Source organism: Procambarus clarkii, chromosome 62, assembly GCF_040958095.1.
Source record: "Procambarus clarkii isolate CNS0578487 chromosome 62, FALCON_Pclarkii_2.0, whole genome shotgun sequence".
Classification (NCBI taxonomy): Eukaryota; Metazoa; Arthropoda; class Malacostraca; order Decapoda; family Cambaridae; genus Procambarus; species Procambarus clarkii.
The window spans coordinates 15,415,322-15,443,237 of record NC_091211.1 but is presented as its reverse complement, the minus strand read 5'-3'; the positions used below and the strand labels follow the sequence as shown (position 1 = coordinate 15,443,237).

Below are 27,916 nucleotides of genomic sequence, written 5' to 3'. Positions count from 1 at the left end.
CCCACTGCCGCTTTCAGTACTTGGCAGATGTTCGGTAAAAAAAGCTGTATTTTCAAACTGCAAATACGTGCAGAGAGCCAGAATTTGGCTCCAAAATATGGCTCAGGCCTCGAAATTGGCTTGTTTGGGATATTTTGAAAACTGCTGGGGGTTTTGGGCAAAATATGACCCACCGCCGCATAAAGTACTTGGCATATGTTCGGTAAAAAAAGTCGTAATTTTAAACTGCGAATACGTGCAGAGAGCCAGAATTTGGCTCCAAAATATGGCTCAGGTCTCGAAATTGGGATGTTTGGGATATTTTGAAAACTGCTGGGGGGTTTGGGCAAAATATGACCCACCGCCGCTTTCAGTAATTGGCATGTGTTCGGTAAAAAATTTTGTAATTTCAAACTGCGAATACGTGCAGAGAGGCAGAATTTGGCTCAAAAATATGGCTCAGGCCTCGAAATTGGGAAGTTTGGGATATTTTGAAAACTGCTGGGGGGTTTGGGCAAAATATGACCCACCGCCACATTCAGTACTTGGCATATGTTCGGTAAAAAAATTTGTAATTTCAAACTTCGAATACGTGCAGAGAGCCAGAATTTGGCTCCAAAATATGGCTCAGGCCTCGAAATTGGGATGTTTGAGATATTTTGAAAACTGCAGGGGGGTTTGGGCAAAATATGTCCCACTGCCGCTTTCAGTACTTGGCAGATGTTCGGTAAAAAAAGCTGTATTTTCAAACTGCGAATACGTGCAGAGAGCCAGAATTTGGCTACAAAATATGGCTCAGGCCTCGAAATTTGGATGTTTGAGATATTTTGAAAACTGCAGGGGGGTTTGGGCAAAATATGACCCACCGCCGCTTTCAGTAATTGGCATGTGTTCGGTAAAAAATTTCGTAATTTCAAACTGCGAATACGTTCAGAGAGCCAGAATTTGGCTCCAAAATATGACTCAGGCCTCGAAATTGGGATGTTTGAGATATTTTGAAAACTGTTGGGGGTTTTGGGCAAAATATGACCCACCTCCGCATTAAGTACTTGGCATATGTTCGGTAAAAAAAGTCGTAATTTCAAACTGCGAATACGTGCAGAGAGCCAGAATTTGGCTCCAAAATATGGCTCAGGCCTCGAAATTGGGATGTTTGGGATATTTTGAAAACTGCTGGGGGGTTTGGGCAAAATATGACCCACCGCCGCTTTCAGTACTTGGCATATGTTCGGTAAAAAATTTCGTAATTTCAAACTGCGAATACGTGCAGAGAGCCAGAATTTGGCTCCAAAATATGGCTCAGGCCTCGAAATTTGGATGTTTGAGATATTTTGAAAACTGCAGGGGGGTTTGGGCAAAATATGACCCACTGCCGCTTTCAGTACTTGGCATATGTTCGGTAAAAAATTTCGTAATTTCAAACTGCGAATACGTGCAGAGAGCCAGAATTTGGCTCCAAAATATGGCTCAGGCCTCGAAATTTGGATGTTTGAGATATTTTGAAAACTGCAGGGGGGTTTGGGCAAAATATGACCCACTGCCGCTTTCAGTACTTGGCATATGTTCGGTAAAAAAAAGTCGTAATTTCAAACTGCGAATACGTGCAGAGAGCCAGAATTTGGCTCCAAAATATGGCTCAGGCCTCGAAATTGGGATGTTTGAGATATTTTGAAAACCGCAGGGGGGTTTGGGCAAAATATGTCCCACTGCCGCTTTCAGTACTTGGCAGATGTTCGGTAAAAAAAGCTGTATTTTCAAACTGCGAATACGTGCAGAGAGCCAGAATTTGGCTACAAAATATGGCTCAGGCCTCGAAATTTGGATGTTTGAGATATTTTGAAAACTGCAGGGGGGTTTGGGCAAAATATGACCCACCGCCGCTTTCAGTAATTGGCATGTGTTCGGTAAAAAATTTCGTAATTTCAAACTGCGAATACGTTCAGAGAGCCAGAATTTGGCTCCAAAATATGACTCAGGCCTCGAAATTGGGATGTTTGAGATATTTTGAAAACTGTTGGGGGTTTTGGGCAAAATATGACCCACCTCCGCATTAAGTACTTGGCATATGTTCGGTAAAAAAAGTCGTAATTTCAAACTGCGAATACGTGCAGAGAGCCAGAATTTGGCTCCAAAATATGGCTCAGGCCTCGAAATTGGGATGTTTGGGATATTTTGAAAACTGCTGGGGGGTTTGGGCAAAATATGACCCACCGCCGCTTTCAGTACTTGGCATATGTTCGGTATAAAAAAGTCGTAATTTCAAACTGCGGATACGTGCAGAGAGCCAGAATTTGGCTCCAAAATATGGCTCAGGCCTCGAAATTGGGATGTTTGAGATATTTTAAAAACTGCAGGGGGGTTTGGGCAAAATATGACCCACCGCCGCTTTCAGTAATTGGAATGTGTTCGGTAAAAAATTTCGTAATTTCAAACTGCGAATACGTGCAGAGAGCCAGAATTTGGCTCCAAAATATGGCTCAGGCCTCGAAATTTGGATGTTTGAGATATTTTGAAAACTGCAGGGGGGTTTGGGCAAAATATGACCCACTGCCGCTTTCAGTACTTGGCATATGTTCGGTAAAAAAAAGTCGTAATTTCAAACTGCGAATACGTGCAGAGAGCCAGAATTTGGCTCCAAAATATGGCTCAGGCCTCGAAATTGGGATGTTTGAGATATTTTGAAAACCGCAGGGGGGTTTGGGCAAAATATGTCCCACTGCCGCTTTCAGTACTTGGCAGATGTTCGGTAAAAAAAGCTGTATTTTCAAACTGCGAATACGTGCAGAGAGCCAGAATTTGGCTACAAAATATGGCTCAGGCCTCGAAATTTGGATGTTTGAGATATTTTGAAAACTGCAGGGGGGTTTGGGCAAAATATGACCCACCGCCGCTTTCAGTAATTGGCATGTGTTCGGTAAAAAATTTCGTAATTTCAAACTGCGAATACGTTCAGAGAGCCAGAATTTGGCTCCAAAATATGGCTCAGGCCTCGAAATTGGGATGTTTGAGATATTTTGAAAACTGCTGGGGGTTTTGGGCAAAATATGACCCACAGCCGCATTAAGTACTTGGCATATGTTCGGTAAAAAAAGTCGTAATTTCAAACTGCGAATACGTGCAGAGAGCCAGAATTTGGGTGAAAAATCTTGTTCAGGTCTCAGATTTGCAATATTTCCGATATTCATACTCCCCACTTTCCCCTTCACTCCCCCATACTACCCCATTTCCCCCATATTCCCCCACTTTCCCCCCATACTCTATGTATGAGGAGTGTGGGGAAAAGTGGGGGAGTATGGGGGAAGTGAGGGGGGGAAGAGGAGTGAGGGGGGGGGGGAGGAGTTAGGGGGTAGTAGTGAGGGGTGCGAGTGAAGCAGAGGAGGAGTGCGGGCGTAGGGTGTAGAAGGGAAGAGTGAAGAGGCAGGAGGAAGGGGGAGGAGTGAGAGGGTAATAGGGAGGAATGAGGGGGTAGCAGGGAGGAATGAGAGGGCAGGAGGGAGGAATGAAGGGGTAGGAGGGAAGGCAGGAGTGAGGGAGTAGAAGGGAGTTAGGGGGTATGTAGGAGGGGTAGGTATGACCTGGCTATATTGGTCATGTCATGTCAGAGTTTTGCACGCTGAATGCACAAAGACCGTTTCTTTATTTATTGTTATCACATACCTCATGGGGGAGTGGATAGGCAAACACTCATCCAGTTAAACTTGCCTCGTAGTACTTTCATAGCTCGGTAATTTGTATTCTGGTAAGCAGAATCTCCAAATAAATGGACGTTTAAAGCGCATTCCTATTTGGTTTTAAAAGTTTGTACCGATTGAGAAACTCGGCTTAAATAGTCTAACACCAGAAATGTTATTATTCAGTTTAGTCGCCTAATGGACATACAAGGACTAGACATTACCAGGCATTCCTGTATACCTTACCTTATGCTGTATAACATTGCCACAACCCTGGGTTTTATTGATTTAAATGGCCACAGGGAGTGGTAGAAAATTGCGGGTTATAATGTTATTAGTTTATCTACTGTGGTGACAAGTGGGCTGACTGATGTCCGTTGACACCTGTATCGTGCTTCAGTTTACTCGCCAGATCGTCCTGTCACGGGACTCGTCTGTAGGAAGTATATCAAAATTTCTTGGATCATTAATAGCATAAGACTTGGGGTAGGAGAGGGCTGCAGTGTTTGTCGTGGCCCTCAGTTGTTCCTGGTATTAGTCGACTTAGTTTTAGAAATATTTTTGTTGGCCAGTGTTGAAGTTGTTTGAAAGTAGATGTGTTTTTCTAAAGAGAGTGGGGGTGTCCATGCTTGGATACAGTTATCTAAGTGATAATAGATATCTGGTGTATAAGTGTTTTAACAGTAGAATAACTACCTTCTTTTCCTTAAAGTCAAAATGTCACTAAATTATTTCAAAAGTTTTGTTAGTGATTGTGATGTTAGTGCAGCAACTTTTGGTTAATGATGGATTCTTGCTCAAAGGTCCTTTATTTCATCGTTCTGCTTCATTTTAATGTTAATGTGGTAGTTGTGATATTGATTGTTCTGGCTCACCTCTAAGGTTTTGCAATGTTAAACGTATATTAAGAAGAATTTGCCAGTCTTTGAACCATTTTTAGAGTTCGTGTAGATCTTTGTAAGGACTCGATATAATAGTTTCATGTTCTTTATACCATAAATCTTGGCGTCATCTGCAAATTTGATGTGGTTTTTAATATTTTGATTTGTTATTGATGTATATAAGGTATAGACCCTTGTGGTATGCCTCCAGTCAAATCTGTTTTGGAGGAACCTTTAATTTCTTTGGTTTAATTAAGCCTTCATTTTTATCCTTTCTACCATTTATTCTATGTGCCTGGTATTTTATTCCTAGTGTTTCATATGGTGCTTTAGCAAACAAAGTACTTGTGTACCAATAGTCTTGTGCGAATAGCTGGTCATCTTTAAAAAAAAGTTTTTTTTTAACAAACCGTTTTGTTGATTTTACAAGACTATGAATGAATCTCCCCTTCAGGACCTTGCAGATGTGAGGTTAAAGTAATCAGAATTTTTCTGCTTGGCAGTTTAAAAAATTTAAGTGACATTTGAAATCCAGATAAAGTTGAGAATAGCTTTGAACCTATATAGTGAGTTTAAGTGTCAATAAGTTTGAATGGAAAGTTCATTTAAGAGCTTAGATTGAATTCCAGGTATCTGAAGTTTTTATAATTTTAGTTTGAAAAGCTCTTCCCATTTATGGTGCTTGTTACAGGCAGTGTATGTATACAATATCTTTAAATAGTTATATTCAGCAGCTTGAAACATTTGTGGTAATGGATTGTCTGGCGTGTGAATTTAGTGTTGATTCCAAATATTTGGTAGACATTTCATAGTGCAGCAAATATTAACACAGATTGGACATTTCTAAAGTTTTTTTCTTTTCTTAGACTAGTAGAAAATTGTAGTGTTTGGTCTCATTTGATATTGTCCAGCATTAGACAATATTGTTAGCAAGTATGAAAGTTGTAGTTTCCTGTAGAGTTTCAATACATAGCCCATTATAGTAATCGCATTGGTTAAGGTGTGACATTTAGTAAGGCACATTAAACTAAATTTAGTTTTTTTTCAATCTTGCCATTGACTTAAATTTTTACATAAGCTATGCAACATCATTGATAAGTGGAAGTTTAGCCCATACATTTGTTTTAGAAGTGAAATTTGGTAGTTATATTATAAATAATTTTAAATTTTATTAGGTTAATTCAGTTTGGAATGCAAAGTTCTAAAAAGTGGTCAAAATGATTTCAGTTTTGTATGCTTAAGATGCTCATGTGTAAGTTTATAATAGCTTTATGAAGTTTAAGTTCTCATAAACTACATTACCTTTATGAAAACTTATAACTCATAATGCATTAATTTAAACCTGCATGTATAAATCAGTTTTCTTTAGATGTCATTGTTAGGAAGACTGCATTAGTAATAAATTTCAAGCACAGTTGAATTAAAGCTACTTTCAGGATAAAGTACATAAAGTTTCATTAAATAGTATACAATATAACTAAGACAATTTTATGTTTCAGGTTGAGACTTCAAAGGCCAAGAAAATGTCCAGAGTACCAAAGACATCATCCACCTGTAAAAGAAAAATAATGAGTGTCCCTGTTCGATATACTAACACCTACCAATAATTTTCACTTTAGTAAGTTATTTATAAATTTCAGAAGTTCTTTAGATGTTAGACTTTGCATCAGGAATAATCAGTAATTTCCAGCATGATAGAATCTTTGCTAATTTCAGGATAAAGTACAGTATAAAGTAGTTTCATTAGAATATTTATTGCATAGTATACAGTGTAACATCTAATATTGACTAGTGTCCATTTCAGGTTGTGGGAAGCTGCTGCTCCTAGATGCAATCCACTGAAGACTCCAAAAGATCATCAAGGCCAGGGAAAACTCCAGAGTACCAAGGAAATCATCCACCTGTAAAAGAAAAATAAAGTATATCAAACAGGGACACTCATTTTATTAACACACCTATCTATAAGCACCAAAACCCCTAAGTCCCAATCTTTTAAGATTGGTTCAGCAAGGCCTACCCCTTACTTGTATTTTGAGGCAAGACTTGTTGACTGCAAGAGTGCATCACATCTATTGGTTTAGTGCCCTCAACATGTACATATGCCTATGTACATCATGTTCCAGGCACTAAACCTCTGGATGTATCCACTCTCAGTGAACAAGCCCTGTAGTTATTAACAATGTTTGCACATTGTTAAGGGTCCCTACACCTATGCAATTCTAGTCCATCTATTGGATGGGTAGTAGAGCAGGGCTCTGAAAAAGCCAAGCCAGGGAAATCTGCAGGACTGCCTGGTCCCCTTCTATGAAATGGGGTAGGATCAGTACAAACTGCATCAATCCCTGCAGGTGGTAACAGTAGGACTTTGGTACACATCTATAAATGGACTAGATGAAAAAGTAAGTAAATTAATTATTTGATATAGCTAAAACATGTAATTCAACATACCAGTTTATTGGATGTGTGGAGTAGAATAGCCTCACTGCTTTGGTACCATTGTAATCTTCATTAGCACCTGAAACACATTTAACCAAATTACCTTATAAATTCTGTATTGGGCTAATTTTACTTTAGTCACTTTGAAAATTCACAATGGATAATGTTCATTTAATCTTACAATATTAACATTTTAGTGGATTTTGTCACTAATGCTTATCAAGCAAAAAACATTGACATTAAACTTAGTTTGAGTAGCCACAAGTACATCAAAGTGGAGAACAATACTTCAGACTTTAATGGCAATTTTTAATTTACATTATCTACATGCAACCATCATTTCAAATTATCTTTACCTATAATGCTCGATTGTTTAACTTTACTGTTTAAAATAATGTTTACCACACACCTTATTCTGAATGTCAACACTTTCAAACTCCAGGATGTAGTTCTGCACTTCCCAATCCATATTCTGAAAGAAAAAGTCTATTTAAACTTCAATTATATTAAAAACCATGACAGTTACCAGTTAATAATTTTTTACTTGCAGTTATGAACATATCCTTTTAAGTTAAACATTTTGATGAACAAATCCATGAGGGTTCAAACCTATATCCAACTGCAGGAGCCATGATTAAGTAATTATCAAAAGGCACCAAACCAGGAATGCTAGAGCCATGAGGTCAGTAGGCCTCCCAGGCATTTCTTTTACCTTGTCATGGTACATGTGCAATCTTCACACATTTGAACCATCACAGCCCTTGTAGATTTGTTCATTTGAGATATCACTGTGCAATTTATAGATTGCACACTTTTAGCCAAATAATTAAAAACCAAAACTAACCAATTACATTTTAAATATTTATATACCTTCGGATTTTATTCCATTTAAGAATTAACACTTTACATTTTAAATTTTCTTTATGCTATTCAAAGCAATTCCTGCAAGGACTAAACTGATATTGTACCCCATTTGTCAAGGCCTAGAACTAGTTTATTTTTCCATGTCAAGGCCCCTTCACAATCAATTTTTTACCTAAATATTTAAACACTAAACTAATTATATCAGTAAACTTACTTTTGCCAACTAATTCTCACACACAACTGCTATTTTCTGTAGCATAACTTTCACCAATTGTTCTGTACACCATCCCTGAAATTATGTTGGAAGGACCCTCCACAACCTGTCAATGAAACATTAAATATGGTTCAAAAATTGCTGTGCAAAGAAAAGAATTATCTTTAAACTTCAATATTTGCCTTTTTAAAACTACACTAATAAATTAGCTACTTCCCCCACCATCTTTCATTTATAAATTCTAGAATAAAGCCCTTTTAAGTAAAAATTAAAGGCATGCTACTGAAATTTTATTTTCAAACCAATTTATAGTTAGGATCCCCCATATTGGTACGGCAATTGATATAGCTAAAACTAATTCAACATACCAGCTTCATAGATGTGCAGAGTAGAACAGCCACACTTCAAGTCAGTCAATGCTTGGATACCATTGTAATCTATAAAAGCATTAGAAACATTTAACTAAATTAGCTTATAAATTCTGTATTGGGCTTATTTTACTTTTGCAAGTTTACACAAATTCACAATAGATAATGTTCCTTTCAAATCTACCAAAATGTTAATATTGTCAGCTTCTCACTAATGCTAATCAAGCAACAAAAATTAGTTTGAGTAGCCATTATCTAAGTTTGAGTACATTAAACTTGAGAAAGATACTTCAGACTATGGCAATTTTTTCTTTACATTATATGCAATCATTCAAATTATCTAGCCATAATGATAGATTTTAACTTTACTATTTAATATAATGCAAATCTGTTTAAAATACTACCACACCTGATTCTGAATGTCAATCGACACCTTCAAACTCCAGGAATGTAGTTTAGGACTTTCCAATCCATGTTCTGAAAGAAAAAGCCTATTTAAACTTCAGTTATATTATTAAAAGATCAAGTACAGGTACCAGTTAATTTGTATTCTGTAACTCTTTACTTTCAATTATGAAATTATCTTTTTAATTTTTTTAAATTTAGATGAACAAATCCATGAGGTCAGTAGACCTCCCAGTTGCAATTCTTTTACCATGTCATGGCACAGTCAATTAAGGTGCATCTGCAAACTGACATTTGAACACAGCCCATTTAGATTGTTCATTTGATGCATCACACTTGTTAAATTTATATACGATACAAACTTCTAGCCCAACAATTAACTGAACTGAAGATTAAGCAGACAAATTTACATTTAAATATAAATTTAATTATAAATAAACTCTACTCTTAAATTTAATAAAATCTCAAGTTAACACCCCACTTCACAAGTGAAAATTCTTTGCGCTATTCAAAGCAATTCCTCCAACGAATAAACTGATTGTACGCCACCTCAAGAACCGTCAGTGTTAAGAGTGTTCAGCGACGAAAGGAAGAGCGATAAAAGGGGTCCCCCCTCACTCTAGACAGGCGAGTATGCCTCCCGAAACACCCATGCATCAAAAGAGAAGTCAAGTCAAAGAATAATCAAGACTGGCAAAAGGTCAGCAGGAAATGATTAGTTTGAAATGAGAAGAGGGGTTAGAAAATTGAAACTAAAAGTTAAAAAGTTAAAGTGTCTAGCAAAATTGGTGAAGACAGCAACAGGAGCACAAGGCCTCCTAATGACAGGACTGACCCCATGGAGCATCATTCCAGTAGCTGCCCACCAAGCCCACCCCCCCACCCCCCTCCCTCATGACAAGCCAGAAAGGGTTTGGGACCTCATTTAGTAGACAACTTGCCATGACTAATATCTACAGGATGGGCAGTGACAATCTATACAACATTAATGTTGTATTAACATTTTCAACTTTTAGCTTGCATACACCTACATTAAGTGCCCCAATATACCTTTACTTTGGTAAAGACTTCCTACAATGCCTTCAATACTTTAAAATCGATGTTGCCGACTTAGAAATGGGCAATTTATAAGAATTACATTTCAACTACCTTCAAAACGAACATTTGATATAACAAAGTACTTCTAAAATTAATATAACCACCCTTTCACCAAGCTATAATCATTATTCTCATTAACAATATAAACTGGTATTTATCAATAAAAAAATTCACAGTATTATAAGTATACAGTGTTTATAATAAGTATTACAAGTGTACAGTATTATAACTACAATATTTGCCAAAACATTTATTCAACTTGCAGGCTTCAATGCAACAGGAATCCATCTTATCACAATGTGGAGCGGTGATTATTTCTTCAAACCCACGCACCACATTATGGCTTAAACAACTACATCAAAGTGTGGGGGAAAAATTACCTTGCATCACCTTGTTGCTCATAAGGAAGGTCAACTGCCCATGACACCCATAAATTTATGATCTAGTAATGCAAGTCTATTAGTCTCAAGACAGATGGTGCCAAGAATATTAAGTATTCTAAAACGGCCAAAAAGCTTGTTTTAATAAACTGAGAACAGCTCTCATACCATCATTCATCACAATTTACAATAAGTGACAACATCAACACAAGAGGCCATAACCAAAGTTGTAAGCTACTACCAACAAATACATTTCAATACATTACAGGGGTCATTGCAGAAAATGCATCTCCACCTGTCAAGAGAAAATCTAAATTAATAAATTTATGTATACTTTTAATTTCTATTAAACTTTAAAATTATGCACTTTAGCAGTTTATGAATATTAAAGTAACTATGTATAACAAGTTAGAAAACTTTAGAAATGTACAATAAAAACTAATTTGCACCAAATTTAACCAATAGGCAAGTATACAAATCTATAATTACCATATTAAATTACTGACCATGCAAGGAAAAGTTCCAAGAATCTAGTAACAATGCACTGATCAATATCATTTAACAGCTGGTGCCATTGTGTGCAATGAACATTTTACCACTATTTCTATTATGCAACATACTAGCTAAAAAATATACTAAACTATCATCAAGGACAAGTTATACATTCCCATTTTCCTCATCCAATGCATAACCTAAAACCCACCTATGTACTTTCTTGACAATAGCATATGGACTTCATAGTAGAGACTATTTAGCCTGTATATCGAGTAGAGAATTACAGTGGCCAGTCTCCCATAACAAGCAATATAAGTTTACCTGATAAATTAATACAGCATCCCCGAGCTTGGGTGTCACCTAACTCAAATTCTAACATCCAACAAGATTCTGGACCATAATTATTAAACTGCAGTACCACACATTTTACACAACTAGTGTTAATTATTGATAATTAACTTACTAAAATTAATACTAAATTTTATAAACATGTTTCCTATCTATGCCAAGATACTAGATTATAAACCTAACTGTCATGGCCTTTAAGACTGGACAATATGTTAATGCTAAATTACAATAAGCACAACCTACAGCCTTTAAAATATTCCAACAAAGAAATAAACACACTTATACATACAAATATACATTTCATTATCTATTTACAACTTTTCCTGAAGCTGGAATATGCACCTAATGATGCCAATCTTAGGAAACAAGTGCGAAGACTTCCAATATAAAAAGCTTTTTAGTATTGGCATAATTAATAAAACTAGATTACACAACATTGTATCCGACTAAAATTATCTACCTGAAACTACCAAAGCAATTCTAATTTTATCCAAATTTAAAGAAACTAATAATTACCTACTTTTGTAATTACTTTCAGGAAAATGTTATAGAATATATTCACCATCTAGAAAGTCTGGACAATTTCTCACTACCCTCAGACAAGGAACAATAACGGCAAGTTTGAAACACCTTTGATTAAATAGATACAATATTTAAGTATTATGGGAATAATAGCTTTCCCAAGTATCATTCGCACCTATAATAAACTACATTATGTAGATTGTACAGGTAATTCAACCTAGTAACGAAGCAAAGCCTCCTGGAACATGTTCAGCATATAAAAATCTGAACCTACTGAAGATTCAAATTCTGCAAGAAACTCAAAAATATCCCAAAGTACACTTTAAAACCTTAATATCAATACAAGGGCATCCAACATTGCAGAAGACTATCGTGACCAAATACATTTTGACCAAACCACATACTAGATGACGATAACCAGTATCACTGGCTCCACCTTAACGTATCTTCTAATCAAAGCATCAAACATTAAATTCACTATTACATCAGTATTCAACTTTATACAAAATCATTTATATTTTAAGCAGGTGTAGGAAATTAATTTAGAAACCATAGTAAGATACAAGGGGAAAAAGCCGAAAGATTCTAAAGCCACAGGTGTGGACATTTAAAAGTAAAGTCAAGGACACTTTCCATGAAGTGTGCCTCTAGACCTACTACTACTTCCCTAGATTGGAATTTTGCAGATGTTCCTCCCATTTATGCAGGCCACAAGTAGCACAGCAGAAAAGCTGCATCCAATCTAGTCGGCTTTTGGAATCTTTTCAGATTCAGCCACCATTTTGATTAAATATTTAAAGAAATGTAGTTTGTGGGGGGAAGGGGGGGGTGTTTGAACCAAAAAAAAATTATATAAACAAGGCTGTCATGCAAACTTTGCAAATTAACCAACTAATAAAGTACTTCCAGCAACTGCATACATGGATTTTTTTAAGGGACCATTATATTAGTTTATTGTAAAAGTTCAATGTCGACCAATATTTTTTTTGGACTAGTTGTACATGAAAAGAGATGCAACAGTTCAAAGTTAAAGTACTGCACCCTAAATAGAAAGATTTAATTTTTCTTTTCAACGAATATTACATTTTCAAGTGTGTATACAACCACACATTTCATATAATCATTCTACGACTTTTCTAACATGAGCATATGAAGGATATAAAGTTGGGTTTTTCCAACACTGTTTTCCTAATACAAATAGTCAAAGTGCCCCCCAAAAACATATGCAAATTTAACATGTTTGCTATTATGAAATCTAATGAACTTTGTGAAAAAAATGCCAACTACAGATTTGAGACACTAAGGTGTAAGTTTCATGTAAATTTATTAAAAAATTTAAAGTTAAACATTATTTTACTTGTTTGTTTAAATAAAAGTCTAAGGTGCTGCCATCTGTGGCAGAGGTTGACAACCAATTTCATGGCCCCCTTGGCACCCTTACAGATAGGCTTACATGCCATCACGTGTACAAGTTTCATGCAAATCCTTCAATAAACAATAAAATTAAAAAATCTTTACTACAACTATTTTTTTAATATAGGCTGTTGTGATAGCCAGTCAGACATCATTTCAGTTGACACCATTTTTTTATTTTTTTTTTTTTTTTTTTTTTTTAACACCCAATTCAATATTTCTATTTATTCTATGATGCCGAGATTGACCAGATCAAACCCTTTCCATATACAAAGGGTCAAAAAAGTGAAATCTTAACCATTTTGAAAAACATACCTAATGGACCCCTTAAAGCTTTTCACAACCTACCACACAACTGGCACGGAAACTAAGCACATTAAATAACTTTCATTAATCTCGTTCACCCAACTAATACCACAGCATGGACACCGATTTTATCTACTTTAGACGATATTTAATACCAGCCAATAATTCATTCTTTATGAAACTGACATTAGTAAAAATGGTACAATGCAAGCCAGATAGGATGCTATCCATTTCTTCACAGAAAATTGATCAATTAGCAAAATGATGTCAAGATAAAGTTGAATGGAACATTGAATCAATGGTTTAAAGAGAAACACTAATGCAGAACAAAAGACGCTTTTCCCACCCACTATTATCCAATGGAACAGTCCCACTAAAGCCATAAATGCCAAGTTAAGCTGCTGTTTAAGATAAAGCTTTACAAGCTAATTAAGTGGAAAAGGGGGGGGGGGACCTGTGACAAACTGCCAATGGGGGGGAGGGGGGAGAGGGTCAGATTATCTACCTTTTACATGTTAGTGTAGACCTTCCTCCCCACGGGATCTGGGCCTCGTCCACTCCGACGTTGTCCAGAGCTGGTGCCGGCTGCTGGTTATAAAGTATGCCATTCATTACTTCAGGAAACTACTTCCTCAATCTTCGCCATAGGGTACATCAGCTCAGGACCCTGAGCTGATGTACGAACAGCACCCTGGCAAACCACTTCGTTCTATTCAATTTTTTTATTTAATCACTTTGTCCGGCTAGAATTTTTAGATTAGATTAAAGGAACACCCTCCCTGGTAACGGCTGAACTAGTTAACCAAATACAAATATTTAGGTAAAATACTTTCATAAAACCTGTCTACTTCCCCCACCAGTAGACTTGTTCAGCTAAAGGCATAATGTAGTGTTCCACTTTAGTAAATAAAGACAAAAAAACACTACCCCATCTGTGTAGTTACCGGTTACCTGACATTCTACGCTTAAAATAACCCATCTATTCCCCATGATTGTTCGATATAACTTACCTCTCACCCGTTGGTCGAGTACACAGCAGTATATATCCTCCTCCATCACTCACCGCGTGGATACTATTTCACTCTGGCCGCAAATTGCCTCAAATCACCTACGTTGTCCATAAACATATATAGAAAAGAAACTGACCGTAACACCCGTATAGCGATCATCACATAACGTGGGAACATTAGTAGTACTGCTGTCAAAACATAGATGGCGCCAGGACAAACGGTAATTCCTATGGACTCGCCTAGTTATGTGTAGGGAATTGAGCTTCAGCTGTTTGGTCCCGCCCCTCAGCTGTATTCACCTAGTTGTACTCACCTAATTTGTGCTTGCAGGGGTTGAGCTTTGGTCCTTTGGTCCCGACTCTCAACCGTCAATCAACAGGTGTACAGGTTCCTGAGCCTATTGGGCTCTATCACATCTACATTTGAAATTGTGTATGGAGTCAGCCTCCACCACATCACTGCTTAATACATTCCATTTGTTAACTACTCTGACACTGAAAAAAATCTTTCTAATATCTCTGTGGCTCATTTGGGTACTAAGTTCCCCTTGTTCGTGTTCCACCCGTGTTAAAGAGCTGTCTTTGTAACTATCAAAATGCATATATCTTTGCTTTCACTTCAGTTATATTTATGACAAGGGATTTAAAATTTGCCTATATTTCTGCTTCTCTGATGACATTAAAAACTTTCGTTTATTACAGTATCTACATAAAATTAACATTTATCTTCATTAGGTTCTAGTTCTCATCAATAGGGAGAGCGTCGGTAAAAAAAAAAATTGTTTAAATATGGTCACTGCTTCACAAGGGGGATTTTTCTGGCGGGGGAGAAAGAAACAATTGCGCAGCGCGTCCCGCGGCGTTGCGCGGGCAGTTTGGGGCCGTATAAATACGGGCGCACAAATGCCTGCTGAATGATCCAAACTTAAAGTACACACTAAAGAACGAAGTAATCTTCGTTGAATGCGACGAAACCACATTGTCAAAGGACCTTTTCCCACCAGACTACGCCGATTACAAACATCAAATGATTACTCGAAGCAAGAAGAAAGAAGAAACACCAAATTGAAGAAGAAGACACCACATGAAGACAGATTGTTTCCACCTTGAATGCTGAAGCACTGCCACCGCCGCCTTCCAGACCCGCCTCCAAGCCTAGCCAGTTGTTGGGTTGGTTGCAGCATCGACGTATTGTCACGCAGCTGGGTTTAGCCCTGGCACTTTTTCTTCAACTTCAGCATTTCCTCTCACCGACTACTCTTCAGCTGTCCCCACTTCAAGGCTCGCCCCAATGGGCATCTTCTCCTGTATTATTCAGTTCAGGGCTCTGCCTCACTCCGCCCGCCCTCGCCGCTGCCCTCGCAAAAACATCTTTCCTCTCTCAATAATATGCCCGAAACGCTATGCGTACTAGTGGCTTTAGGTATTGTATGTACTAGCTCTATCTATAAATCCAATATTATGTTTGTAAATCGACTATTTATGTACTTTCCTGAATAAAATGAACTTTACTTTACTAATATCTAATCTCTGTGACTAAAACGTAAGAACGACTTTATCTATGCCTTTTTGATAACATATACAATTATAAGCTTTATTAGTGAATCTCTATTAATTAAACAATATATCAGAGAGTGTGTAAGGTTCGGTGTTCCATGTGCGAAGAGACATGGGAGATTTTACATCAGTACAGTAAATGTTTTAAGTAGCGAACGCATACTAACGAATAACGATTAGTATAGACCAACACTATTGTTCTATGAAGTCGATTTAACTTCCAGACATGTATTTTTCAATAAGTCTTAAATATTTTCTGGCTAGTTATGTTAGATATTATTAGAAATACGTATTCTACTTGTTAATATAATAAACTAAATTTGCGATCATTTAAGGAGAGAAGTGCGACGACTGGATCACTGTGTACAGAAGGTTGATATGCCAACAAACACTTTCCAGACAACAATATATCTTGGATAAGTCGCTCCACAACATTGACACCTGGACCGTTGACTTCCTATGAGGCCACATATTTACTTATTTCTTAATGGAAGTATATTATTTTATAGTAAATATATGTTTTCTCGTGTTCTGCATTAAGCACCAACATTATAGTGAATAAATATACCATATTTCTTCATTATTTAAGTAATGCTAGGAGGCTTTGAGTAGCTTTGGGTCATTAGGTGAACAGAATCTCCAATAGATGGGGCGAGAGTCGCGCTATCTCTCGCCCGAGCGAGAGTCGAAACTTATTTTAGAATTGATATATCTTTGTCCTCCAACAAGATATATTTCCTTTGGTGCACTCACAATAACGAGCATATCTCTGTCTTTCTGAAGGCATATAATATTTTAGGCTTTATAAGCGTATCTTTGTTAATTACACACTATATTGGCAAGTGCGTAGGCTTCTGCATTCCATGACCGACAAGCTACTGAATGCCACTATAAAAACGTATGTATCTTCACTTGAGCTTTATATATGTCTATGTTAAAGTATTTAAAATGAAGCTTATATTTCTATCTTTCTTGAGACATATAAAACATATGTGTTTATTAATGAATTTACGTGAAATAAGCATTGTTCTGAGAGAGAGTTGCTCTGTCGATCAGTCTGTGCGGGGTCGGAGCTCGGCGATTATTAAAACACATGTATCTTCATTAGAACTTTATATATATCTATGGTAAAGTATTTAAAATGAAGCTTATATTTCTATCTTTCTCAACACATATAAAAACATTTGCGTTTATTAACAAATTTACGTGAAATAAGCATTGTTCTGAGAGTTACTCCGTTGCTCGATCTGTGCGGGATCGGAGCTCGCCGATTAGAAAAATACACGTATCTTCGCTTTAAATACAAATATGCCCATGGTAAGGCATTTAAAATGAAGATTATGTTTCTATCTTTCTTGAGACGTATAAAAATCTTACGTTTATTAACGATTCTGCGTGAAATAAGCATTGTTCTGAGATGAATATTGCGGATTTCCGGCTCTACGACCGATGAAAAATGCAACTTTTATACAACTACAAATATCTTTAGTTTTACTTTAAATTTTGTCCTGAAAGAGTTTTCATATATAGATCCAGTTTCTGCCGTTCTTCTGACATAAAAAGACCTTTGGTTTAATAAGTTATTAAGATGTTTTCAACAATATTACTAGGGCGTTCACCGATTCTAACATGGGCGACCCTTTTGGAAACGCAACACATGGGTTGACCTGATTGATATATGGGTCAGATTCCATTAAGGTTCGGAACAGTGCCAAAGGGGTCCCAAACGGAATACTAGTCACTTGGTACACAAGACGGATCGCACACATATATTGTCATCATTACAGACACAAAAGTAGTACGTTTCGTATATATATTGTTCAATATTAAAACCACAATATAATGCTATTAATAAATTAAAATCTTGTACTTAACAGGCATATAGTTATTAAATGAAGTTGAGTGATGTGATGGATATAATCCGGGCTTCATAAAAACGACGGCCGCCAGCGTTAACACTACACAACATAGGAAAAAAAAACACAGACTAAAACTTAATAGTAATTGGGATTAGGTATAAATTGTGTTGAAAAAAAGGAATAAAAAATAAAAAGGGGGGAACATGGCAGAAATCAGCAATTGTACAAGTTGGAGAACAAACAGCATTGTTTAACAAAAAGCAAAACATGGGTTAACATTTAGGGAGGTAAGGTAGGTTACAATATGGAGTTAATTAAGTAGCACTTGGTTTTACTCTTAAACTGGTTGAGAGAGGTACAACCTTTAACATGATTGGGGAGACCATTCCAGAAAAAATTCCTTCCATTCTAGAAGGATCTAGAAAAAGCATTCGAACTTGCAAGCCAGCAAGCAATTTTACACACTTTAGTTAAAAAAAAAAGGGTGTGAAGGGCACTATGCAAGCATGGATTCAAGATTACCTAAGTCACAGGTATGCCAGAGTAAAGTTGCAAGGACATGTGTCGGACTACCACTTGCATGAGAATGGGACTCCACAAGGAGGAGTCCTCAGTCCTGTCCTTATGGAAAACCTCGTTTTTGCGGTTGGAAGAAAATGCGCACAGAATGGGAGACTTATTTTATTTTTATAATAATAATTAATTATTAAATACAAATAATTAATAATAATAAATGATTAATTATAATGATAATCCTTAAATGAAGAAGCATAATAGCTAATTATAACGAATAGAATAGATAATTAAAGTGGATAATTAATTATGGTGACTAATAATGATTAGTGAATAACCATAAATTCTGATCGGGGAGAAAAAACAAGCCAGGAGTGGGGGGACCTTAATTTATTAAGTAATGTTTACAGAGCAACTGCTGTACCACAATAAAAGATGTCGTGTAACATGACTGAGTAGAATGCCAGTACTGCAAGCTGCAACTAAGGGAATGAGTCGTAGGACATTAACCGTGCCTAGTGCCGGCTAGCCGAAGTAAAGTTGCAGTACTCGCAATCAGCTTAATACTATAATTAAAAACAATGCCAGAGGTAATTGAGTGGCACAGCCAGTACAGTATGTATAAAATATATTCTGTATACACAGAGGGCATATAAAAGAATAGATAAGAATTTCCAGGGGTAATGATATGCTAGTGCCTAGTTTACATGTAAAGTCTGCAACCCTTAACTTGCACTACAAGAGAGCACTTGACATATGGAAGTAGCTGTGGGCAGCCCTAGACTTGGGGATCCGGCGCAGCACCCCCACTCCGCAGGCCAGCGAAGCCGGTCCCCCGGCGGAGCACCCCCCCCAAAGATAAGACAAATCCGTTGCAAGATCGAACAAGTGTCCCGAGAAACCTGCTTGAGTGCTTCCATTGGAAAGGAAACTGGGGATCCAGACGATCCCGAGAGGAGAGTGGGCGTTTTGTAGTGTAGCGGCTGTGGAGGAGGCGAACAGAGGTCGCATGAGTGGTTGTGGTGGTTTAAGATTCAGCTACTGGGAACAAAACGTTCCAAGTAGCACGGGCTATGGTGAGCCCGTAGTGGACTTGCCTGGCACAGGAGCGGGGCTGTAACGACGCACGAGTTGTTGTTGTTATAGATTCAGCTACTCGGAACAAGTTCCAAGTAGCACGGGCTATGGTGAGCCCGTAACTTACCTGGCACAGGAGCGGGGCAAGAAGCACGGGCTATGGTTAGCCTCGTGGACGGGAGATGTCTCCCGGCATGAGTCTGTGGGCCCGCTTTTAAGTACCCCACTCGGTGCACGCGTAACTTAGGCGGTTAGACTCAACTCTTAGTAATACGTTTTCTGAGGGTTGGAAGAAAACGTGCTCAGATTGGGGACTTGTTTATTTTATAATGGTAAATAATAAATTAATATATAATAAATTAATAAATAATAAATTAATTATTATTATATAATAAATAATCACTGATTTTCTCAGCAAAAGTGGTGAAATTCTGCGAGGAAGAAAATGCATTACCATGAGTCGGAGACTAACCGACTAAGTAGCGCGCGCACCGAGTGGGGTACTTAAATGCGAGCCGCGGACACAGCGATACTATGGGGAAGAAACAGATTAACAGAATTCTCACCTATCATGACAACTACGACGCGTTCCTCAGAAACGTCCTAAGCAGACCCCAGACATACGCACAACCTCTTTAACCTGATCGACGATCCACCTCCTGCTCCGTCCTTTACATAACCCCTCTCCTGTAATATACCACTACTCAAATCACCAAACTTCCAACTATAGCCTCCTAACTCTTCTTCCCCCTCTTTAGGGGGGGACCAACTAGCTCCCGTTTTCTGGTGCCTTGGGTGGGGCATGATGCTGATTAGCAGATCTAAGACCACATCTGGTGTGAGCCTCCAGGGCACACCCAGTTGAGGGTTACTATCTCCGTGGGTGCTCAGAAACATGAAATGTCACAAAAATCCGATTCCTTACCTTCACTGCCTAGTCTGGTCATAACGATTTCAATGCCATGCAGCTGGGTCTAGCCCTGGCACTTTACCTCATACTGAAAACCCTTCCTCTCACCCCCACTAATTCTTCCCCTATCCTCACTTCCACACTCACCCATTAGGGTATCTTGACCTATATTTAATTCATTCATTCATTCACAGCGCCCTCTTGCTCGCCTCCGCCTCACCAGTTACACTATTTTCAGGATTTACTTCCGAACAACACCAACATTACTTCAGCACCAACATTATAATGAGTAAATATATCATATTTATTCATTACTAACGTATTGCCAGGAAGCTTTCTGAAGCTTGTGTAGCTTGTGGTAATTAGACGGACCGCTCAGGTGATAGTTTTCTATCTAGAACCACCCCTAGATCTCTTTCTTTATTAGAATTCTTTAAAGATTTCTCACATAATATATAGGTTGTGTGGGGTCTATGTTCTCCTATTCCACATTCCATAACATGGCATTTATTCACATTAAATTCCATTTGCCAAGTGGTGCTCCATATACTTATTTTGTCCAGGTCATCTTGAAGGGCATGACAATCATCTAAGTTTCTTATCCTTCCTATTATCTTAGCATCATCAGCAAACATGTTCATATAATTCTGTATACCAACTGGTAGATCATTTATGTAGAAAATAAATATCACTGGTGCAAGAACTGAACCCTGTGGTACTCCACTTGTGACATGTCTCCAGTCCGATACATTGCCTCTGATCACTGCCCTCATTTTTCTATCAGTCGGAAAATTTTTCATCCATGTTAGAAGCTTACCTGTCACCCCTCCAATATTTCACATGTGCAATTCTATATGCCATTGCTCCTCGTGCCTCTCTGAGGGGACCAGGTTCTGGCTCGTGGTTCCCGGTAGTCCTAAGAATTCCATTCACACTGATGCCAAAGTCTAATAGTTCCATATCAGCCTGGATAATTTCAGGGGAGCCTCTGGGTCTCACCCAGAAAATGTCGTTCATCACATTCAAGGCTGGTTTTTTGCCATGTTTTATAGCTGAGAGAGAAAGTTTGGAAATGCAGTAGTCATGAGTTTTGATAATTATACTGTATTACAATACAGTACCTGTATATATTTTGATTTCTTAACTGAACATCATTTAACCACATTTTTGTTAACTTGCCTTGTTTGAGCAGCTGCCTTATTGCCCTGATGCCGTAGTTTATTTTGAAAGATTGTTGAAAAATAAAGTATTTGCACCTCAAAAACTATAGTAAAGAAATAATAATAATAGTAATTTTCAAATTCATATTTATTTAAATATTCATTTACTGCAGACGAGGAGTCACAATAACGTGGCTGAAATATGTTGACCAAACCACACACTAGAAAGTGAAGGGATGACGACGTTTGGGTCCGTCTTGGCCCATTCTCAAGTCAAAATCGACTTGAGAATGGTCCAGGACAGACCAAAACGTTGTTTTGGTCTGTATATGATCTTTCTTCATATATTGGTCAACATATTCTTTTACTCTTCAATGTCTGGATAGTCAGGATAAACTTTCCTCCAATGGTTAATATGGTCCAATCCAGTTGTTGCATAGCAAATGTAAATTTTCAACTGTCCATTCTTTGGAGACTTCCATTGAAAGGGGGTTTCCAATCAAGGAAGATGTCTCAATTTACTGTATTGCATCTATTTTGAAACTCCAGTACTGTTTCTGATGTGTAAAAGAGGACTAGGTTTTTGCATAAAGTCTTCAAAATATTTGGAGTCTTCAACGTTCAAAATGCAAAAGTACAGCAAGTTCAGTATCAAGTGTCCACTCAATGTGCCAAAGAATGATGTCACTGGCTCTTATAAAACAAATTTACATACATTATATAGTACTGTACACTGTAATTAAATAAAGAGCTCAGTATTGAGGCTCGCAATATTATCAGTATTCTGGGAAGTTAGTGTGGCACAGAGAGAGTAGGAAAATTTAAGAAGATAAAGATGAAGATGTAGACGATAATATTTTCATGTTAATGTGCCGAGCGGCATCTTACAAGCAACAGTGTATAAGTAGATAAAATAGGAGTAACTACAGGGAGGAAGTTACAAAGAAACTATTGTTCATTCTCCTTTACTTCTCATATTTAATATAAATAGAAAAAGGGCATATTAGCATTTTATGTGAAAACAATATCACTTGTCAATCTCACACAATTATTTATCTTTATCTGATGGCCACTATTCTCTAGTGGCTTTGGTAAACAAATTCTCATAACTTTTTTGCACAAGGAAGATAACTTATTAAAAAAATATTTTTATGCCTATTGTATGATATATAATGGTGTTCCAGGCATTGTTATAAATTAAATTTTTCTGAGATATAATTTACCTAAGGCATTTACATAATTGCAGGTATGAAATATTAAACAAAAAAATTACCAAAACCTGAGAAAATACATGTAATGTATATAATGGTAATTGCTAACATCCAAAATTTAATCATATTTACAATCAAATTAAATATGTGTTCTTAAATGTAAGATGATAAGGTGCCATAGTGTGTAAAGGAAATTAATCAGTGTTTTAAGACACTGATTGAGTAAAGGTTATTATTACAAAATATTACAAAATTATTACAAAATATTGTAATTTACTCATGAAGTAGTAAATGAAGATTCAAAGCAGACAAAGCTTCAGTTTATTTTATACAACAAAGTATTTAATAAAATAATAATTATTAACAAAGACAAACAAATTCTCAAGTAAAGAATGCACTCGGAACCAACACTTGCTTCATATATTGTAATGCAAAATTTACATTTATTTGTCATGTACATTTACATTTGACGAGATTAATAAATGACAGAAATATGTTGCATAAATATAAATTGTACTGTAAAAGAATTTACAGTGGTACAATAAATAACAATGATCAATCTGTATATCTAATACTGTACTGGGTTTCTTACACAGACTGCTGGCAGTGTGTGCAAGTGTTACTAAAACACACAATTTACATTTGTGCAAAAAAATAACAAAAGCAATATTTACTGAAGACTTTTGCATGTTAGCAGATACCAGGAGTAGAAAATGTTTTCAGTTTCTTGTTATATATAAGCATTAGACTAATAGAACTCTTACAAAATACAGTAATGTGCCCTCCTCCAGGTGAGATATCCCAGGTGTGTAATGGAAAGATAGATAAAAAGAAGATAAAAAAGATCTGCTCTAAAAGAAGAGCAGATAAAAAAATACGAAAATATTGTCATATTTTAAGTGTCAAAAAGATCTGAATGAGTGGCAGACCATTAAAGAAACATTCATGTGAGTGCAGATATATATACAGGTATACAGTTAATATACAGGTATCAACACTAGAAATAGATGCTACAAGTAGACAATTATTTTTGGCAGTTGTAGGTTTTTCTCTAGGCACTGCCACAAGTCAGGTGATCAACTTACAAAAGCATGTATGGACAACAACAATTAGAAATACTATGGACCAGAGGTAGTCCTTTGAATGTTTGAACTTAAAAGAGCACTTTAACCCTTCAGCTATGTTCAGTTGGTGTAATTTGGTAACACTCAGCCAAGTGTTTTATTGTCATACAAAAGTCTGGTATACATGTTAATCATTTGAGTACAATTGCCTGAGATGGATTAATTATGAATTAATTAAGGACAAGTGTAATGAATAGCCAAGATATACGTACAGTGAATCTGACCGAGAGGATTTTCAGTAGGCCTAAAAAGGACATGCTGCATAGGAAAGTGGGGTATAACATGTAGAACATGTTTTGTGTATAGTGTCATATACATATGTCATGTATAGTGACCAGTATTTAGATAGGTTATATGAACCATTGTGTTATATAAAGCAAATGGTAAATGGGTAAGTTACATGGCAGATGGACACTTGATTACTTCAAAAGCCCATTAAACCAGATATTTCAATCACAAATCCGAGTAAACTAAAAAAAACGTGTACTTTTTTATGGTATCCATAGGAGCAAGTAGAGCATGTAGGTTTGCAATTGAGACAAGTATTGTGGGTTTTATCCAAGGAGAGGTCCTGGTCTAGTTTCACAGCAGATCTTTCTCTAAGGGGCAACTAAATTTAATAGCCGAGGCAAATGGAATTACTGTACATGTAACAAAAAGATATTGATCTCTAAAACTATTTACTGTATAGTCATCTATCAAAACTTTTGCCATCTCTATTATATTAAGTACTAACCCTTATTTTTGTGTTGCAGTAACTACAGTATTCACTACATGTATGACAAACAAAATTGTTATAATTTAAATATGACTGATAACGATAAGTGGTACAGTATAATAAAACCATTCTAATGGAAATTTTGCACGAACCCCCCTCGACAATATTCTGTAGTGGGAAACTGTGTGCTTTATGCAGATTGACATAAACCAGAGGGTTATTTAAACTGCTGAAAACATGTAAATACACTATCATTTGATTGTCTATTCTAAAACCAATAAAATAATTGTACTGTACCATGTTACTTCAATAACAGTTTTTTACCTGTTTTATAAATAGGTATGAAAAAAGCTGAGAGGCCTTTTATTACATCAGTGCTGTGTATGCTTTCACATTGCTACCAAAAAATGCAAAAATTATTGTGCATTACATTCCTCAAAAACAGGCTTTTTATTAAATTTGAGAACAAAATTAGATAGTGTTTCAAAAATAAATGATTAATATGCCAAAAAATCAGTGAAAGACAAATATACTTTTGGATTGGTTCACTTTAGTGTAGTGGGTTCACAATCCAAAGGTCCCATTTTAGATTCCTGAAAGCAAGACAGGGATATCTGGGAAAGTTTCCCTTTTCCTGATGGCTCTATTTACTTAGCAGACAGTAGGTCCCTGGGAGCTAGGCAACTGTTGTGGGCTGCATCTTAGTAAGGGTCAGTAGTTGTGGTGGGGGGGGGGGAGGGTGGAGGAACAATGATAAATTTAAAATTCTTCCTGTCCCTGATAATAATGGGAAACCAAATTAAAATTGCTTGCAATTTCTTATTGCATATTGTCTTGCATATTTTATATTGCAATATTCATATTGTCTTGCATTTATTTATAGGAACTTGGTGGGACTTCTGCTAGAAGTCTTATCACATTAAATATAACATGCATTAGTTTTCCATATATAATATTGGAATGTTATTAAAATTAATTTGTTTGTTTTCAGCAAGATAATTTATTAATTAAAGAAGAATTTCTAGTACAATAATAGTCGATTAGTCTATAATATTGCAGAATCAAAAAAGGGATTTTAAGTATATTTGGGTTTAGCAACAAGGCTGAAGAAAGCACAGAATGGTGAATGATATGGAAAATCGGCAACAGATCAAGGTAAATGGGATTAAACTGAAAATATGTATCAGGAAAACATTAGCAGGTACTTGGCTAAGAGAATGATACTGTACTGTGCATATTACATATTTTATATAATCCAATTTTCCTCAGGACTGTGGGCCATTTTTCAGTATGAAATTAAATTTACAGCATAAGGAATATAGAAAGAGAGGTGCTCAATGTATTGTATTATGAGGCTTTAGGGAAAGTTTGGAAATTGATACATCCATAATAAAAATAACAACCCTTTCAATGCCAATAAATAATGTACATTTCTGCCTTCCAAAAGTTGTGTGTCATTGAAATGAAAAAATAGGATTCTAGACATTTTTTGTGTACATAAACAAATGCACTAAAAGATATCTTTTCAACTTTATAATCATTCAAATCTATTTTGTTTTCTTTTCAGTGGGGAGTTACCACTTCTCTCCAGTCGAGAATGACCTCCATACAAGGTACAGTATGTGCACAACACCGACTTAGTTCAACAATGTTGAGAATGGTCAAAAGAGGGGGGGTCTTTCTTCTAGGTACTGTAAGTGGAGAATGATCAGAAGGGAGGTCTTTGTGAGGTAAGTGAATAAACCCTCTGACTTCTGCAAAAGAATAAATATAAAAATAGAAGAAACAATGTACGTGCTAGTAGAATGTAGTTACCTAAGTGTAGTTACAGGATGAGAGCTACGCTCGTGGTGTCCCGTCGTCCCAGCACTCTGTCATATAACTCTTTGAAACTACTGACAGTTTTGGCCTCCACCACCACCTCACTTGACTTGTTCCAACTGTCTACCACTCTATTTGTGAAAATGTGTGCACCTCTGCTGGTGATTGTACTGTAATTACCCAAGTGTAGTTACAGGATGAGAGCTATTCTCATGGTCTCCAGTCTTCCCAGTCATCTTTGTCATATGTTGCTTTGAAACTACCGATGCTTTTGGTATCCACCACCACCTCCCTTAATACATTCCAACCTTCTACAACTCTATTCACAAAAGAGAATTTTTGCATGCTTTTTTTCAGCACCTTTCTTAGCTTGAATCTATGGCCTCTTGTTCTTAAAGATGCAGGCTTAAAAAATTACTTGTCTATTTTGTTGATTCCCAATACTATTTTGTATATAGTGATCATATCTCCTCTTTTTTTTCTTCTATCTTCTAACTATGGCATATTTAAAACTACTAGCCTCTCCCCATAGTTATTGTTTTCAGTTCCAAAAGTCATTTAGTAGCATGTCTTTGTACCTTTTCGGGTTTATTGATGTACTTCTTAAGATGTGAACACCACACAACTGCTACATATTCCAGTTTGTCTCGCATGTGTTGTTACCAATTTCTTAGTATTTCACCATTTGTGCAGGACAGTTGGGTTTGTTCTCGACTCGTAATTGAGAATTCCAGTTTCGAATCTCGGGCAAGACAGAAATTGTTGGGCACATTTCCTATCACCTAATGCACCTATTCACCTAGCAGTAAGTAGGTACTCAGGAGTTTGTCAGCTGGTTGTGGGGTTGCATCCTGGGGAGGGGTCAGTAATTCAACCCTGGGGTGGGACCTCGATATAAGCCTAACATGTATATATGTACTGGCTGCCTGTCCCCCTGATACAATGAATTATGAATTACAATACTGTACTATGTATTTAATATAAATTTTGAAGTTAGAAAGCATAGCGTAAGTTTCTTGCACAGTGAAGTCCTCTGGTAACAGTTTACTATCCAGAACCATTCCTAGATCTTTGTCAAAGTTCCTTAATATCGTTTCACATAATTTGTAGGTTGTGTGTGTCCTATTTTCTCCTATTCCACATTCCATTACATGGCATTTACTGTATTCACACTGCATTCAATCTTCTGTATGTTGCTCCATTCACTTATATTTTCCCTAGTAGCTTAACATCATTAGCAAACATGATCATATCACTCTTTATGCCCTCTGGTAGTTCGTTTATATAGACAGTGAAGATTACTGGTACTTCTACTGAACCTTTTCCTACTTCACTAGTAACATTTACCCAGTCTGACACATTGCCTCTGATTATAGCCTTCTGTCAACTTTTCATCCACATCAGAATCTACCTGTCACCCCCCTCCAGCATGTTCCAGCTTCTAGAACATCCACGTGTGTGTGACTGTTGAAAGGTTTATTTAGGTCCAGAAAAATAGTCACCCCACCCATCTCTTTCATGTAAGATATCTGTGGCTCCAAGTAGATTTGTTACACACAGGATCTTCCTGTTAGAAA

General features: G+C 36.8%; 3 long non-coding RNA genes across 22 annotated transcripts in view; 2 read left to right on the top strand and 1 right to left on the bottom strand.

Annotated features, from left to right (window-relative positions):
• Positions 1-6,464, top strand: part of LOC123766422 (uncharacterized) — a 35,493-nt gene extending 29,029 nt beyond the window's left edge. For both annotated transcript variants that reach the window (XR_011223491.1, XR_011223490.1), the window contains 2 exons: positions 6,031-6,149; positions 6,336-6,464. This is a non-coding gene — a long non-coding RNA (uncharacterized lncRNA). The remainder of the gene's footprint in view (positions 1-6,030; positions 6,150-6,335) is intronic.
• Positions 6,267-18,351, bottom strand: LOC123766421 (uncharacterized). Of its 16 annotated transcripts, none has more exons than XR_011223497.1 (9): positions 14,391-14,649; positions 13,886-13,968; positions 10,563-10,591; positions 8,823-8,890; positions 8,414-8,482; positions 8,046-8,151; positions 7,377-7,439; positions 6,980-7,046; positions 6,267-6,432 (listed from the first exon to the last, which is right to left on the bottom strand). It is a non-coding gene; the product is annotated as an uncharacterized lncRNA (long non-coding RNA). The 16 variants fall into 16 exon arrangements; XR_011223502.1 differs by having other exon boundaries at positions 13,886-13,965; positions 14,391-14,405; XR_006773816.1 differs by lacking the exons at positions 10,563-10,591; positions 14,391-14,649 and adding an exon at positions 18,328-18,346.
• The window catches only part of LOC123766423 (uncharacterized), a 36,420-nt gene continuing 23,227 nt past the window's right edge, over positions 14,724-27,916 (top strand). The window contains exons 1-2 of one of the 4 annotated variants that reach the window (XR_011223507.1): positions 14,724-15,559; positions 26,086-26,131. This is a non-coding gene — a long non-coding RNA (uncharacterized lncRNA). Of the gene's footprint in view, positions 15,560-16,428; positions 18,093-26,085; positions 26,132-27,916 lie in introns of those variants that run through there. The other 3 variants (XR_011223505.1, XR_006773818.2, XR_011223506.1) reach the window with 3 other exon arrangements.